A 15,708-nucleotide genomic window follows, 5' to 3' on the forward strand; every position below is an offset into this window, starting at 1 on the left:
AGCAAGAACAGTAGGGAATGGCAGCTGCCTTGCAGGCAGCAGAGAGCAAGGAAGAACAGATGCATGAAAAGGAAGCTCACTGAATTCCTGCTTGGCATAGGGCATATCCCTTGCCAACTCCTAAAGCCAGGGTCACTTGGCATCCAGTGTCCACTTGGATCTGCACAGCATGGGAACTAAGTCCCTACCACCTCAGGATTTGGGGGAGCCACAGAGCACTGTATGGAGTGAGACTATGTTCTAAGAACTTCCCAAAGGCAAAGAAAGGAGATTTTTTCAGGCAGGCTACTAAAGAGCATGATCCTATAGCTGCAGTCCTGTCCAGGTTACCCAGGTGACAGGAACTTGCAAAGCCCAAATCAGAGCTCTCAGTAGCCCCTCCCTAATTATCTGGAATAGAACAGAAACACAGTGAACACTTGAGCTTAAGTATGGAAAATAGAATGATATAGCAAAGTAACAAAGATGTTTAGCACTGAAAGAGCGCAGACACAAAATGTAGTAAGTTGAGCCGTAAGAAGTCTTTATTTAAGGCAAAAGTGCACACACACTCAAAGGGGAGTGCAGGCAACCTCAGAGAGAAGGTGTGCTTAAGGGTTTAGGGTCTGGGTTTCATAGGGTCTTTTGGGTAGGGGTTAACATAAGGCATGATGTGTACAGGTGATTCATAAAGCCTTAAGAATAGGGTTATTTAGGTGACTGTGTTGATCTGGATCTTGTCATTCTTTGTCTATATAAGTTTATTTACACTTCAGAGGTCTAGCTTCCGTCTTGGTCACAAAGTTACTTAATTGATAAGGGGCTTGAAGAAGAGGAAGAACAACATAAGATTAAGTTAAAGAATAAACTGGGCCTTTTTCACAGGCTAAGTAGATTTTACAACAGCCTGACCCTTGTCCCATTTCCCTGTTCTGCCTCATGGGGTAGGGCAGAGAAGTCCTTGATTGACAATCTTTGGCCTTGGAGGCTGATCTAATTGGTACAATGAAGACTCGAGCTATGCTCTGATATATTTCTTTATCTGGGGAATTGTTTTTTATCTGGAGAATATATCTGGACATTCCAAGTCACTCTTGGCCTTTGAAACTTCAACTAATTAACTAATTAACTCTATGAGTCACTTCTGGCTCCTTGGTTTTATCTGACTAACTCTTTGAGTCCCTTTTAGTGAGCTTTACTGGCTTTATTCTCTCTCCACCCAGTTTCATGTCTGTCTTTCTCCCTAACACTATCAGAAGATATAGTTCAATAAGATGAAATGACCCTTTGATATGTGTATCTCGCTGCACCACACTTCTAAAAGACAGAACCAGTGTCTCTGCCCCCAGTGCCTTCTATGGTGATTGCGTAAGGTAAGCATGATGCTATCTTCCTGTCCCATACCTCAAGCAGAAAGGCAAGAAAGGATTATTTTTGTGATCAATGTATTTGCTTGTGAACATTCACAGAAAGGTACAAAATCAAATCACATACAGGCATACAGTTATGTATCTAAATTACTCTGTATTAGAATTTATCATAAAAGTAATAGGAAATCAGCACTTAATCTAAAACATTAAGGGACAATGGCCAGGATACAATGCCTTTGAGAGATCTAGCTACTGCCATGAAACAAGCTGAGCCTAGAACTTTGCTCCTTGAATTTAAATGTGCCCAAGAATCACCTGGAAATCCAGTTATTCTGTAGATATAGAGTCAGTGTGTTTCCAGAGTCTGCATTTCAAACAAGCTCCCAGGTGGCAATGATACTACCAGTTTGTTCATCCCCTTTGAGTAGCAAAGATGTAGGAACTCCAGCAGAGACCCATAACCACCTTACAGCCTACATGACGCTCCAAAGAACTGAGCTGCCTTGTCACAGAGGACAGAGTTTGATGTGGTATGCTTTAGAATGGACATTACTAAGGCACCCAACTTTTCTCTTTTATTCCATTAAAAATCTCAGTCTATCGCAGTCAACCCAGTGGGTTAAGAATTGGTGTAGGAGGGGCTCTCAAAAACAAATCTCAACCTCCTGCATGACCACCCCTTGTTTAGATGTCATAGCTGTAGTTAACTGGACTTGTGCACCCCAAGGTGCCTAATAAGGGTTTTATTCTCACTAGAAACAGGTATCTGCTCCTGCAGCCTCTATCCTTGTCTTCCAGATCACATATTATAATTTCAAATCTCTACAGGCTTTCTAAATAACTCTTGCAGGGAGTTCTAATATTTGGGGGCCATAGATTCCTACAGGAGTCTGATAAAAGCTATGAACATTATTTCCCCCAAAATATACATAGATACTAAAGGTATTAACATTTCTGGGTTTCTATGGACTGTGCCTGAATCTATAATCTATAAATGGAAGCCTGCTCTCTGTCTTCTGGAAGACTTAAAGATATAGGTTAACCATTACACAGAACACTTTATTTTTAAAATACGAATCCTTTCCAACAAATACTCCAAGGGAGATACCAAGTCTCTGCCTCTGGAAAGTTACTGTAGATCATGAAATGCCTACAAACGGCATAAACTGTACTACACAGTGAGATGGAAAACGAATAAACTGAAAATTTCAAGATGAAGCCAGCACCCTGGAAATAATAACCATGATTGGCATTCCTCCAGCCCACATTTTCTTAAAAGCATGCCAGAAATAGTGGGACTTGTACTGGTTACCCACAGAAGGAAGACAGGCCAGAGGAGTGGAAGAGAGAAAAACTAATTAAAAAGCAAATGGGGAGAAATTAGCTTGGAAAGGGCTCACTGAACTGCTAACAGAATAGCATGCAGAGGTGAAAAACAAATGCTAAAGAGATTTGCCAGAATCCAAAAAGCATACGATCAGAATGTGAAATGAGGCCACAGCCAAATCCCAGTGACAAGTCAGAGAGAAAAGCAGTCAGAGGGACATTTGTGGAGATGGAGAAAGAAAAAGTTCCCTGGACAAAAGGGGAGCAGACAGACTGGACTGAAGGAGAGAGGGGGCTGAGGAGGAGAGTGGGCAGATCACCACTGCAGAAAACACAACAGTGTCACCCCCCCACACACACATGCATGAATGCACACAGCCACATGCTGAGGACAGCAAACATCTAACCCAATGCAACCTGATGCCCTCCTGAGAAAAGGAGGAGACCGACTGGAAATGAAAAATAATGGGGCACCTCAACATCACAAATCAGCTTATGATGACCAACAAGAGCACCACCTGGTGTGTGGCAGGGATTGGCTGGCACTTGTGGGACACTCCCTCCCGGCTCGTCGTCCTGCTGCTGTCCCTTAGTGCAGGAAAGGCAGAGATATCATCTCGTGCTCCTTTCACCTGAGACATCCATTGCACAGACAGGCCATATCATCTGAGGGCTGGGCACACAGCAAAGAGACAGACTATGAATGGAGGTGCCTAAACACATCACTTTGAAACCAGCACTGTGTTAGAAAAGTCAGTTTCTTAAAACGAGAGGCTGGGGGGAGAACTGGGATTCCAGGGACAAGCATAAAGATGTACAAAAGCATCCACCTTGGCCTGTACTTTCACAAAGAATATAAAGTCCTATTTGCTGCTCAAAGACTCGTGAACTTCTCTGCAGGCCTCACTTCCTCCAACTGGGGCACCTGGACTGTGTGTCTGCTGCCTTCACAGAACTGACCTCTGCAGCCCAGCAGCTGTGGCCTTGCTAACTTCACAGTGGGAAGGCCCAAGGGTAGCTACTGTGGTCAGTGCTTGTGCTGGCCAGCTCCACTTCTAGACGTTGCTTATATGAACTCGTTATTCCTGTCCATAACCCCAGAGAGGGAGGTGCCATCTCCACATAATGGATGAGGAAAATGGTCAGAGAAAATAATTCACTGCCCCAAGGTCACACCTCTGACGAGAGGCAAGGCAAGACTCAAACGCAGTACTCTGAACTCCACCAGAGGTTTGCAAACTAATTTTTCCACTTTACTGAGATGTTTGTAATTCAGTAATTTTTTCATGATACCCTTAAACCAAAAGAAACAATAAAAGCTCTATTTACTAAGTAGTTAGGTCCAAACAACTTAACAGCAGTAGCTAAGTGGTGTCAGGCAGATGTAGCTGTGTTTTTGCAAAATTTTGCACTATCCTATGGCTCCCATGTGACTCTCCTGGGGCACCCAGGGCACCTCAGCAGACAGCTTGGACTCCAAAAACTACACCTTCTCACCTTCCTGCCTCCTGAGGAGGGAAAAGCACCCATACACAGTCATCACACCATACGTTCCTTCCAGTACACAGGTCACAGGAATGGGAAACAGAAATAATTTGTTAACAACTGCCTTTCAGCCATCAAGTGTCTAAGACCCCAAACCTAAGGGCAGGCTTTTCCACCCAGCCCAAGACCCAAGCACATTTGCCCAACCTTAACTCCCATGACTCCCTCCCTACAGTAAACCAAGATTCCAGAGCAAGCTCCTGAGGTCCCCCCACCACTTCTGACCCTTCTCTCCAACCACTTCCTGCCCCCAGCTCCCAGGTGTATCTGAGCTCCTCTTCTGGGAAGCCACTCCACCCACAGACATGTTTCAATCCTTCCTCTAGGTCACAATCCACTAAACTTTGGGCTCTCTCCAATCCTCTCCTTCTTGGCCACCTTCAAGTCCATATCCCCTACCCCTTTGGTCATGAACTTCTGCAGTGCTGAAGTGTCTTACTCATCTTGGTGACATCTTCAGAGACTATGCACAGTAAATGGTACACAGTCTTCCCCGAGTTTTAATTAATAAAGAATGGAACAAGAGAAGTAAGGAATGCTTAAGGGACCCCTAGGATTATGGGATGAATGTAAAAGGAATGAGGCAGACTGATTGCACTAATGCCCCAATGAACGGTGTCCTCGTATCCATGCCCCTTGCAGTAAGACTCTGCACAGCAACTCCCATTGAGAAGAGTCTCCTTCCTTATCCTTTGAATCTGGACTGCTCTTACACCTTGCTTTGGCTGATAAAAGGCAGAAGTGATGGTTTACTAGTTCTGAACTCGGGCCTCACAAGGCATTCACTGCACGCTTCTGCTTACCTTCTTGGAACCACAAAAAAAACGTGGGCTAGCCTTCCGCAAGAGGGCAGACCACATGGAAGGGAACTCAGCTGTCCCAACGGACACCACCCAAGACCGGACTCAGCCAGTCAACCCCCCAATATATGGAAAGGCCAGCAGACTGACCACCTAGTCACCTGCGTGAAACTACCCTACCAGAAGGATCACTCAACTGGCCTGCAGATCTGCTGCAAGCCACCAAGTGCTGGGGCAGCTTGTCCTGTGGTAACAGTGAACTGACAATGAATGAAGAGTCTAACATGGCGGTGACGTCCCTACAGGGCAGGGCTGTGAGCTTCTCTTCTGTGCCTTTTGGAGAACCAGCGCTGTGAAGCACAGTGTGGCAACATGTTAAGAGGTGTATCATGATCTGTTGTGTCTGAAGTCAGAGTGGATTCATTGGCACCTTCACCAGTGACACATCCCACGTGTTCTGGTAAGCTTCCTTTAGGAGGAAAGGAATGCAAGCGAAGGACCAAGGACCTGTTTCTCATAACACTGCCGAGCAGCCAGTGATCACAGTCACAGTGAGCACTTCCTGACTGCCTAGTGTATCCACCCTCCATGCACACCACCTGCCTGAGAACCAGTTCTCAACCAATCTCAGGACAATTTCTGGTGATGACATCAAATTCTTTGGGAAAGAGCAAGGCACAAAAACCCTACTCTACGTCATGATCCACTCTTTCCCTGCAACTCTCCAAGTGTTTTCCCTTCAGCCAACAGAAGGCCTCATTTGGTGCTCAGCATTGAGGATACAAAAGACAGGTCTTCTGCCCTCAAAGAACTCAGTCTGTGGAAGTGAAAGACCTCTTCTCTCAGCAGAGGTCCAGGCTTATTCCTTTTGACCTTAAAAGTCTGAAATCCACAGGAGGCAGTGAGCCTCAGCGCTTGCCTTCTAAAAGGAAAATGTACTAGCAACCAAACCTGTCTTGGGAAGCAGCAGCACTGTACTGTAGGAAGCTCCCCACTCAACTGTACTTCTTAAATAAAACAGTCTAATAAATGTGATTGCTGAGGGTTCCAGCTGCACTGGGGGCCGACGTGGTGTCTCTGTGATGGATTTCCTCTTGAGGGTGGCTTTCAGCTCAGTTTCCAGCTACCAACACTTACTTTCCCTTACACTCTCCCAGGTAACTCTCGTCTAGTGAATTATTAAGCTTTCTGCAAGCCTCAATTTCACATACATAAAATAGAGAATCCAGTGACAGTGACTGAGACAGTGTAACATGAGAGTCCTGTCTTGGCACAGTTCCAGGCACCTATCAGTGCTCAAAAAAAGCTTTCTTTTTTTTCTTTTCAGCTATAAAAACACAGTTTTGACTACACTACACGCACACACACACACACACACACACACACACACACACACACACACACACACACAACTACCCATCCCCTTCTGCCCAATAGAATATAATAACAGTTACAGCATAAAGTCCTAAAAGTCATACCCCCAAATCATAGATATTCATTCAACTTTTACCCAACACCATGCTGGGCATAATCCACCTGGGGCCTCTGAGGATCTTACCTGAGGAACATTTATCTTCTTAGAAGAGATAACAACCTCCTTACACAATCCCTAGAATAGCTAACAAGAAAACAAACCATTGGGGTCCTAGGAAACACCATCCCATTATCCTACTGACATCATCCTTCTGCCAAGCCCGCACTGGCCTTACTTGTTGGCAAAAGCACCCCTGTGTTAAGCAAGACTCCATAACTCCAGTCCACTCAGCCGGCCCCCACCTGCCCACCACAGGAGTCACACCACCCCACACCCCCAGCTCTAGAGCCCTCGCCCCTACCACCCCATGCCCACGTCCCTCATCACTGAGGACCTGCGAAGTCCCTAGTTAAAGAGCAGAAATGGCAAAGAGCAGCATAAAAAACAATGCCAAATCTGTCTTCATTGATCACCTTCCTATACTGGGTGTGAAACTCTCAGGAAAATAGCTGGGGAATGCATCATATTACCTGCTTACACAAGGAGACCTGGGTCTCTCTAGTATGCTTCAGATCCCAGGACTATTTCCTAGTCAAGCTTTAATTTTCCTGCAGGATATTCACAGTAAATTTTTTAGATCATGAAGCTGCCTCAACCAACAGAAAAACCTGGGCTCCATGCTAAGTAGTAACACCATGGTTGTGTTCTCAGTTGTCAAGTGGTTCTGAGCTATTTCACCTTCATGTTTCTTCTCTGCAGTCCCTCTATCCTGGAAGTGTATTGGACCACAACAGGGAATTTTCCACGCAAAACCTGAAAATCAAGTTTGGGCTCACAGGACCTCCATTTGAACAAGCTTCAGACTTATCCATCTTTTACTTACTGACACCTCTGTATACAACTATAATGTCCAGGCTTGGTACTATGAATTCAGCTAAACCAAATGAAGCTGGTCTGATTTGGACCTTGTTCCTTATTTCTGCTGATCTCACTGCAACAAATCAAACATATAGTGAAGGCAAAATATTACTTAGTATAAGACACCAATTCCACAAGCTTCTCTCGCAGATAGCTAAAAGATGATGGAGCCTGTTAGAACCCATCAGCTTCCTTGAACACTTAAAATAGTGCCTCTCTAAGGTCACCATCTAAAACAGTGGAGGTTATAAAGTCCATTATAAGCACAAAGGAAAAGCACATAACCGAGTCCTTTGGAATCAAATATACATTAAACAAATCCAAGTGAGACTTGGGAGTGTGTCCTTTTAAATCTTCCATTCTAAGATGAGAGGCTGAGTGTCAGGTGCTAGCTCAGGTCCCAGCTGAGCCCTAAACCTAATCCTGGCAGACTTCTACCTGTCATGTGATCCATAGTGTGAAAGCTAAGAATGGGGGGAATGAATGAGTGGGTGATCTTAGAATCTTCAAGGATTCGAGCTGTGAGGGAGCCTGAGCCAATATTTATGTTTGAATATTTTCTAAACAAATGAGGTGTGCCTTAAAGTGGGAAGGAGTCTGCCCCTGGTCACCCAGACTTAATGCTTCCAAAGCCAGCCCAATGTCTGATCAGACAAAATGGCATTTCATCACTTGGGCTACCCCCTGTACTGACCTGCAATTCCAGCCCCTAATTCAATTTGCTGCCAGCCTGTCACGTGGCTTCCTTTCTTTCCTCCTCAGAGTGAGGGGGTACAAAGAGCGACACTCTCACCCAAGTCAGCAGCAAACTCTCTGGAAATAAAATGCAAATATTCAAAAGGTCTGTCCAGATAGAGCCCTTCCAAAGAGCAAAACAGTATCTTGATGTCAAGAAGATGAGTCAAATATTTCACATAAGCATCAGCTTCAACAAATCAGCATTCTACTCCAAGTGGAGCTCAGCATTCAAACCAGTCCATTTACCACCATCAGTCAAGAAATGCCAAGTCTCAAAGTCTTACTGACATCTTCCCATTCCCTGGAAAATAATAGTTTGATATAACACAACTGAATAATAAAGGAGAATTTCCAGAGAAATTTGACAAGACAGGAACAGACTGCAAGAATGGGGAAATTCAGGTCTTCCCCATGATTTTCCATGTAAAACCAGATCCTTCACTTTTGAGAAAGTTCGAGATGCTCCAAATTTCCAGAAAACTCTTGCGTTACATTCTTTCAACATTGGGCAAGAGGTAGCTCAGGAATTAACTTAATCATTCTGCCACAAGTAAATCAGAGGTTTTCGGTTGCTGTACAGAGGCCAATCCCATACACACAGACACAAAAGAGAAAGAGGAAGACAAGTGACCACCAGGGGCAAAGGGTAGCAGGCCAGGTCTTGGTCCTTCCATGCACACAGCCTATGCCAAGCTGATGCAACAGAGACCACCAGGCAACCTGCTCTCAAGAAACTGTGGAAGCTCACACTGATCACAAGAGTGGGGCCTTTCCTTATTGATGCTGTTATTTTCACCAGAGGCTGAGAGTAGGATAAAGTTTTATTAAAGAAAGCAGGAGATTGCGTTAAAGATGGAGGCATGAGAGGTGAGACAGAGACCTCCTCCTAAAACCATATATAATACAAAAATATAATTAATACAACTAACCCTGAAAGAGTAACAGGAAAGAAGGCTGAACCAGACTGCATACACCTGGAGAAAAGAGCTGACCTCACAGAACAGGGTAATGTACCAAAGCCCTTCCCCTACCCCAGCTCACTGGGAGGAAGAGAAACAGAGTGGGGAAGGAGTGGAGGCCTGGGACTGCCGAACACCTAGCCCTGGGACTGCCGAACACCTAGCCCTGGAGATGGGCTCTAGGAGCACAAACCTGCATTGCATGGTGGTCTGGTGATTAATGGGGTTGGAAAGCTAAGACAGGTGGAATACCTGGAGAGACGGAGATTCCAGCTGCTTGTGGAAAACAGGAATTCATATCTGGCTTATCTGGGTGGGCACAGAGAATTCCTAACAGCAAGAGGGCTGCTAAAGGGGGAAGGATTGCACAGAGCTTACTGCTCAGGACAAAAGACAGGTAGACAAAATTGTCTGGGTGCACTCTGCCAGCAGGTTGCTGTGGATAAAATGAGAGTTCCAGTGGCCAGGATTCTCACCTGGCCATGGTTGACTTGCTCACTGCACACCTGTGGGTAATACATGGCTGTTGACTCTATAAAAAGAGCTATGCCCAGTGCTCTGCGCACGACATGGTGGCAGGGCTGCAAGGCTGCAGGAGAGCAGAGCAGACGCTGCAGTGGTGGCAGCACTGAGGACAGAGGCCCAGAGGACAGCTGTGCAGGGCGACTGTGCAGACAGGCCCAGAGGATGGCTGTGTGGGATGGCTACGCAGACAGAGGGGCCCAGAGGATGGCTGTGAGGACAGACGGGCCCAGAGGCAGAGACCGGCTTGCTGCATGCAGACTCGCTCTGAGTGAATGGGACTTTAGTGATGGACCTGCTACCTGGAAATAAAGTTGGGTATAACCCTTTCACCCCAAGAACGTTTTGCTGTCATTTTCTTTGGTCACACTGAATCCACAGAGAACTTGCTCGGGGCTGAAACCCATTGGCAAGACAGTTGGGAACTTAAACAATCTTCAGGTGCTTCATCCCCCTGGCTGGCTACGCAGTTCCAAGGCCCCCCACCATGATATGCAGCCTGCTGTGTCTTCCTCCTGGCTAGCCTGCACCTGGCTTGTAAACCAGCAGCCCATGTCCTGGCATGAGGCCAGCCAGAGGGAAGCCCCGCCTACAGCAGCTACAAACACAAAGCATAGAGGCTTACACCTGTGTGTTCAGCCTACAGGTTCTGTCAGTAGTGACAGGCATAGCATCCAGGGAACAGGAAACAGCTCTATCCTTCCCCCAGGCACCAGCACCAATCCCCTGCAATGCCTGATGTCACTCCAGGGTCTGAGCGGCTCCAGAGAACAGAGATTCTGGGCACAAGAGGGTGCCACATACAAATATGAAATGTCAAAGGAACCTGATTCTAAGCAAAATCTCAACAACAGAGAAAGGACCGAGTGACACTGAATTAATAAATCTTCCTGACAGAGATTTCAAAATAAAAGTCATAAACATGCTCATGGAGGTACAGAAAAATAGTCAAGAACTCAGGAATGAATTTAGGACAGAGATCCAATCATTAAAGAGCACAATGGAGAGTTTTGAAAGCAGATTAGATACAGTGGAGGAGATGATAAATGAAATGGAAACTAGGGAAGAGGAATACAAAGAAGTAGAGGCACAGAGAGAAAAAAGGATATCTAGGAATAAAAGAATACTGAGAGAACTGTGTGACAAATCCAAATGGAACAATATTCGTATTATAGGGGGTACCAGAAGAAGAAAAGAGAGAAAAAGGTATAGAAAGCGGCTTTGAGGAAGTAATTGCTGAAAACTTCCCCAATCTGGGGAAGGAGATAGTCTCTCAGGCCATGGAGGCACATAGATCTCCCAACACAAGGGACCAAAGGAGGACAACACTAAGACATATAATAATTAAAATGGCAAAGATCAAAGATAAGGACAGACTATTAAAAGCAGCCAGAGAGAGAAATAAGATCACATACAAAGGAAAACCCATGAGGCTATCATCAGATGTGTTAGCAGAAACCTTACAGGCCAGAAGGGAGTGGAATGATATATTTAATGCAATGAAGCAGAAGGGCCTTGAACCAAAATTACTTTATCTGGCAAGATTATCATTTAAATTTGAAGGAGGGACTAAACAATTTCCAGATAATCAAAAGCTGACAGAATTTAACTCCCACAAACCATGTCTACAGTTACTTTGGAGGGACTGCTATAGATGGAAGTGTTCCCAATATTAAATAGCTGTCACAGAGGTAATAAAAAGGGATAGGAAAAAAAAAAGTACAAAGGGGAGGAGCCAAGATGGCAGCATGAATAGGGCAGTGGAAATCTCCTCTCAAAACCATACATATTTTTGAAAATACAACAAATAAAACTATACCTAAAAGAGAGACCAGTGGATACAGTACAAGAGCCAGGTTACATCTACATTTGTGAGAACTCAGCACCTCATGAAGGGGGTAAGATACAAGTGGTGGCCCGGTGGGACCCAAGCGCTCCCCCTACCCCAGCTCCCAGGAGGGAGGAGAGGAGTCGGAGCAGAGAGGGAGTGGAAGCCCAGAACTGCTAAATACCCAGCTCTAATAATCCACACTGGGAGCGCAGATACACGTTGAATGGTGTGCTGGATATTAGAGAAACGGAAAAGTAAAATCTGTGAGCGGGTCCCCACAGCGGGCTCCCCTGGGACAAAAGAAAAGTGAGTGCTTCTTGAAAATCTTAAAGGGACAGTGGCCTCACAGCTGGAAGGAAGGGTCCTGGCACACTCAACCCAGCAGGCTGGGAATTTTGAGGAACTTCAGGCAACCCAATCCCCTGGGTGGTAATGCACCCCTGAAGACCCTCATGGCGATAGGCAGCCTGCCAGTCATTCCCTCAGCCGGTGCAGCCCTGACACAGTGGCCAAGCAGCCGGAGAGTGGCGCGCATGCCCATGGAGGCAGAACAGCTGGAGAGGGGCGTGTGTGCCTGTGGTGGCCAGGCAGGAGGAGAGTGGCCATGTGCGCCCATGGTGGCTGGGTATGCCTGTCGCAGGAGGACAGCCTAAGAGGGGCCGCGCCCACCTGCATAAGCAGAGCAGCTGGAGAGTGGCCACGCCCACAGGAACCGCTCAGAATTTCCTCCCGGTGCACAGCAACCAGGCCAGACCGAGAGGCTGCCACCAGTGTGCAGCTGCCTGGCACAGGCAGAGGAAACAGGGGGCAAGGTGTGAAGGGGCACTGTTCTCCCAAGAGAGCACACCTGATGGGCCTGCCACTCCCTGCAGGGCTCCGGGCAACCCTGATGGCAACCCCGCACACGGCATCTGGGGGATTAATCTGGAGGCTATTTCAGGTGTCCGGGTAAATCACACAGGCAGCGGAGAAGGGCAAGGTGACCAACAAGCAGGAAAGGACTTTGTTCTCCCAGCTAACACACTCACTACCTGCTTACAGATACCTCTATCACCATGAAAAGGCAGAAGAATACGGTCTTGTCCAGAATTATAGAGATAACTCCTGAGAGAGGGCCTGTGGAGATAGATTTAACCAATCTTCCTGAAAAAGAATTCAAAATAAAGGTCAAAACCATGCGGATTGAGCTGCAGAGAAATATGCAAGAGCTAAAGGATCAAGTTGGGAGGGAGAAAACAGAAATAAAATAATCTCTGGAAGGACTTAAGAGCAGACTGGATGAGGTGCAAGAAGCCATTAACAGAATAAAAATCAGAGAACAGGAGCACAGAGAAGCTGAAGCAGAGAGACACAAAAGGACCTCCAGGAATGAAAGAATATTAAGAGAACTGTGTGACAAATCCAAATGGAACAATATTTGCATTATAGGAGTACCAGAAGAAGAGAGAGAAAAAGGGATAGAAAGTGTCTTTGAAGAAATAATTGCTGAAAACTTCCTGAAACTGGGGAAGGAAATAGTCTCTCAGAACATGGAAGCCCACAGAACTCCCAACACAAGGGACCCAAGGAGGACAACACCAAGACATATAATAATTAGAATAACAAAGATCAAAGACAAGGACAGAGTATTAAAGGCAGCCAGAGAGAGAAAAAAGGTCACCTACAAAGGAAAACCCATCAGGCTATCATCAGACTTCTCAACAGAAATCTCACAGGCCAGAAGAGATTGGTATGATATATTTAATGTAATGAAACAGAAGAGCCTTGAACCAAGAATACTGTATCCAGCACGATTATCATTTGAATATAAAGGAGGGATCAAGCAAAGGTTGAGGGAATTTGCCTCCCACAAACCACCTCTACAGGATATTTTAAAGGGACTGCTCTAGATGGAAGCACTCCTAAGGCTAAATAGATGTCAACAGAAAAAAGAAAATCACAACAAAGAGAGCAGACCAACCAAACACTAACTAAAGGCAGAAATAAAATCAACTACTCACAAAAGCAGTCAAAGGAAAGACAAAAGAGTACAGAATAAAACACCTAACATAAAAAGAATAGAGGAGAAGGAATAAGAAGGGAGAGAAATAAAGAATCATCAGACTGTGTTTATAAAAGCTTAATGAGAGAGTTAAGTTAGACAGTTAGACAGTAAAGAAGCTACCCTTGAACCTTTGGTAACCAAGAATCTAAAGCCTGCAATAGCAATAGGGTACATATCTCTCAATAATCACCCTAAATGTAAATGGACTGAATGCACCAATCAAAAGACATAGAGTAACAGAATGGATAAAAAAAGCAAGACCCATCTATATGCTGCTTACAAGAGACACACGTCAAACCCAAAGACATACATACACTAAAAGTCAAGCAATGGAAAAAGGTATTTCATGCAAATAATAGGGAGAAAAAAGCAGGTGTTTCAGTACTTGTATCGACAAAATAGACTTCAAAACAAAGAAAGTAAAAAGAGATAAAGAAGGACACTACATAATGATAAAGGGGTTGGTCCAACAAGAGGATATAACCATTATAAATATCTATGCACACAACACAGGAGCACCAAACATGTGAAACAAATACGAACAGAATTAAAGGAGGAAATAGAATGTAATGCATTCATTTTAGGAGACTTCAACACACCACTCACTCTAAAGGACAGATCAACAAGACAGAAAATAAGTAAGGACACAGAGGCACTGAACAACACACTAGAACAGATGGACCTAACAGAAATCTACAGAACTTTACACCCAAAAGCAGCAGGATACACATTCTTCTCAAGTGCACATGGAACATTCTCCGGAATAGACCACATACTAGGCCACAAAAAGAGCCTCAGTAAATTCAAAAAGATTGAAATTCTACCAACCAACTTCTCAGACCACAAAGGTACAAAACTAGAAATAAATTGTACAAAGAAAGCAAAAAGGCTCACAAACACATGGAGCAACATGCTCCTAAATAATCAATGGATCAATGACCAAATTAAAACAGATCAAGCAATATATGGAGACAAATGATAACAACAGCACAAAGCCCCAACTTCTGTGGGATGCAGAGAAGGCAGTTCTAAGAGGAAAATATATAGCAATCCAGGCCTATTTAATAAAGGAAGAACAATCCCAAATGAATAGTCTAAAGTCACAATTATTGAAACTGGAAAAAGAAGAACAAATGAGGCCCAAAGTCAACAGAAGGAGGGACATAATAAAGATCAGAGAAAAAATAAATAAACTTGAGAAGAATAAAACAATAGAAAAAATCAATGAAACCAAGAGCTGGCTCTTTGAGAAACTATAAAAAATAAATAAGCCCCTAGCCAGACTTATTAAAAGAAAAAGAGAATCTACACACATCAACAGAATCATAAATGTGAAAGGAAAAATTACGACGGACCCCACAGAAATACAAAAAATTATTAGAGAATACTATGAAAATCTATATGCTAACAAGATGGAAAACCTAGAAGAAATGGACAACTTCCTAGAAAAATGCAACCTTCCAAGACTGACCAAGGAAGGAACAGAAAATCTAAACAGACCAATTACCAGCAACGAAATTGAATTGGTAATCAAAATACTACCCAAGAGCAAAACCCCAGATGAGATGGATTCACTGCTGAATTTTAGCAGACATATAGAGAAGACATAATACCCATTCTCCTTAAAGTTTTCCAAAAAATAGAAGAGGAGGGAATACTTCCAAACTCATTCTATGAAGCGAGCATCACTCTAATACCAAAACCAGGCAAAGACCCCACCAAAAAAGAAAATTACAGACCAATAACCCTGCTAAACATAGATGCAAAAACAGTCAAAAAAATATTAGCAAACCAAATTCAAAACTACATCAACAGGATCATACATCAAGATGATCAAGTGGGATTCATCTCAGGGACGCAAGGATGGTACAACATTCAAAAATCCATCAACCTAATCCACCACATCATCAAAAAGAAAGACAAAAACCACATGATCATCTCCATAGATGCTGAAAAAGCATTCAACAAAAGTCAATATCCATTCATGATAAAAACTCTCAGCAAAATGGGTATAGAGAGCAAGTACCTCAACATAATAAAGACCATATAAGACAAACCCACAGCCAACATCATACTTAACAGCAAGAAGCTGAAAGCTTTTCCTCTAAGATCGGGAACAAGACAGGGTTGCCCACTCTCCCCACTTTTATTCAACATAGTACTGGAGGTCCTGGCCACGGCAATCAGACAAAACAAAGAAAT

General features: G+C 44.4%; 1 protein-coding gene across 5 annotated transcripts in view; it reads right to left on the reverse strand.

Moving 5' to 3' along the window:
- The window catches only part of MGAT5 (alpha-1,6-mannosylglycoprotein 6-beta-N-acetylglucosaminyltransferase), a 335,878-nt gene that overhangs the window by 234,383 nt on the left and 85,787 nt on the right, over positions 1–15,708 (reverse strand). For 2 of the 5 annotated variants that reach the window (XM_036886671.2, XM_036886670.2), the window contains exon 3: positions 7,331–7,485. The exons of the other annotated variants lie outside the window; for them this stretch is intronic. The gene's annotated coding sequence lies outside the window, so the exon portion shown is untranslated. The remainder of the gene's footprint in view (positions 1–7,330; positions 7,486–15,708) is intronic. 5 annotated transcript variants of the gene reach the window in all.

Source organism: Manis pentadactyla, chromosome 8, assembly GCF_030020395.1.
Source record: "Manis pentadactyla isolate mManPen7 chromosome 8, mManPen7.hap1, whole genome shotgun sequence".
NCBI lineage: Eukaryota > Metazoa > Chordata > Mammalia > Pholidota > Manidae > Manis > Manis pentadactyla.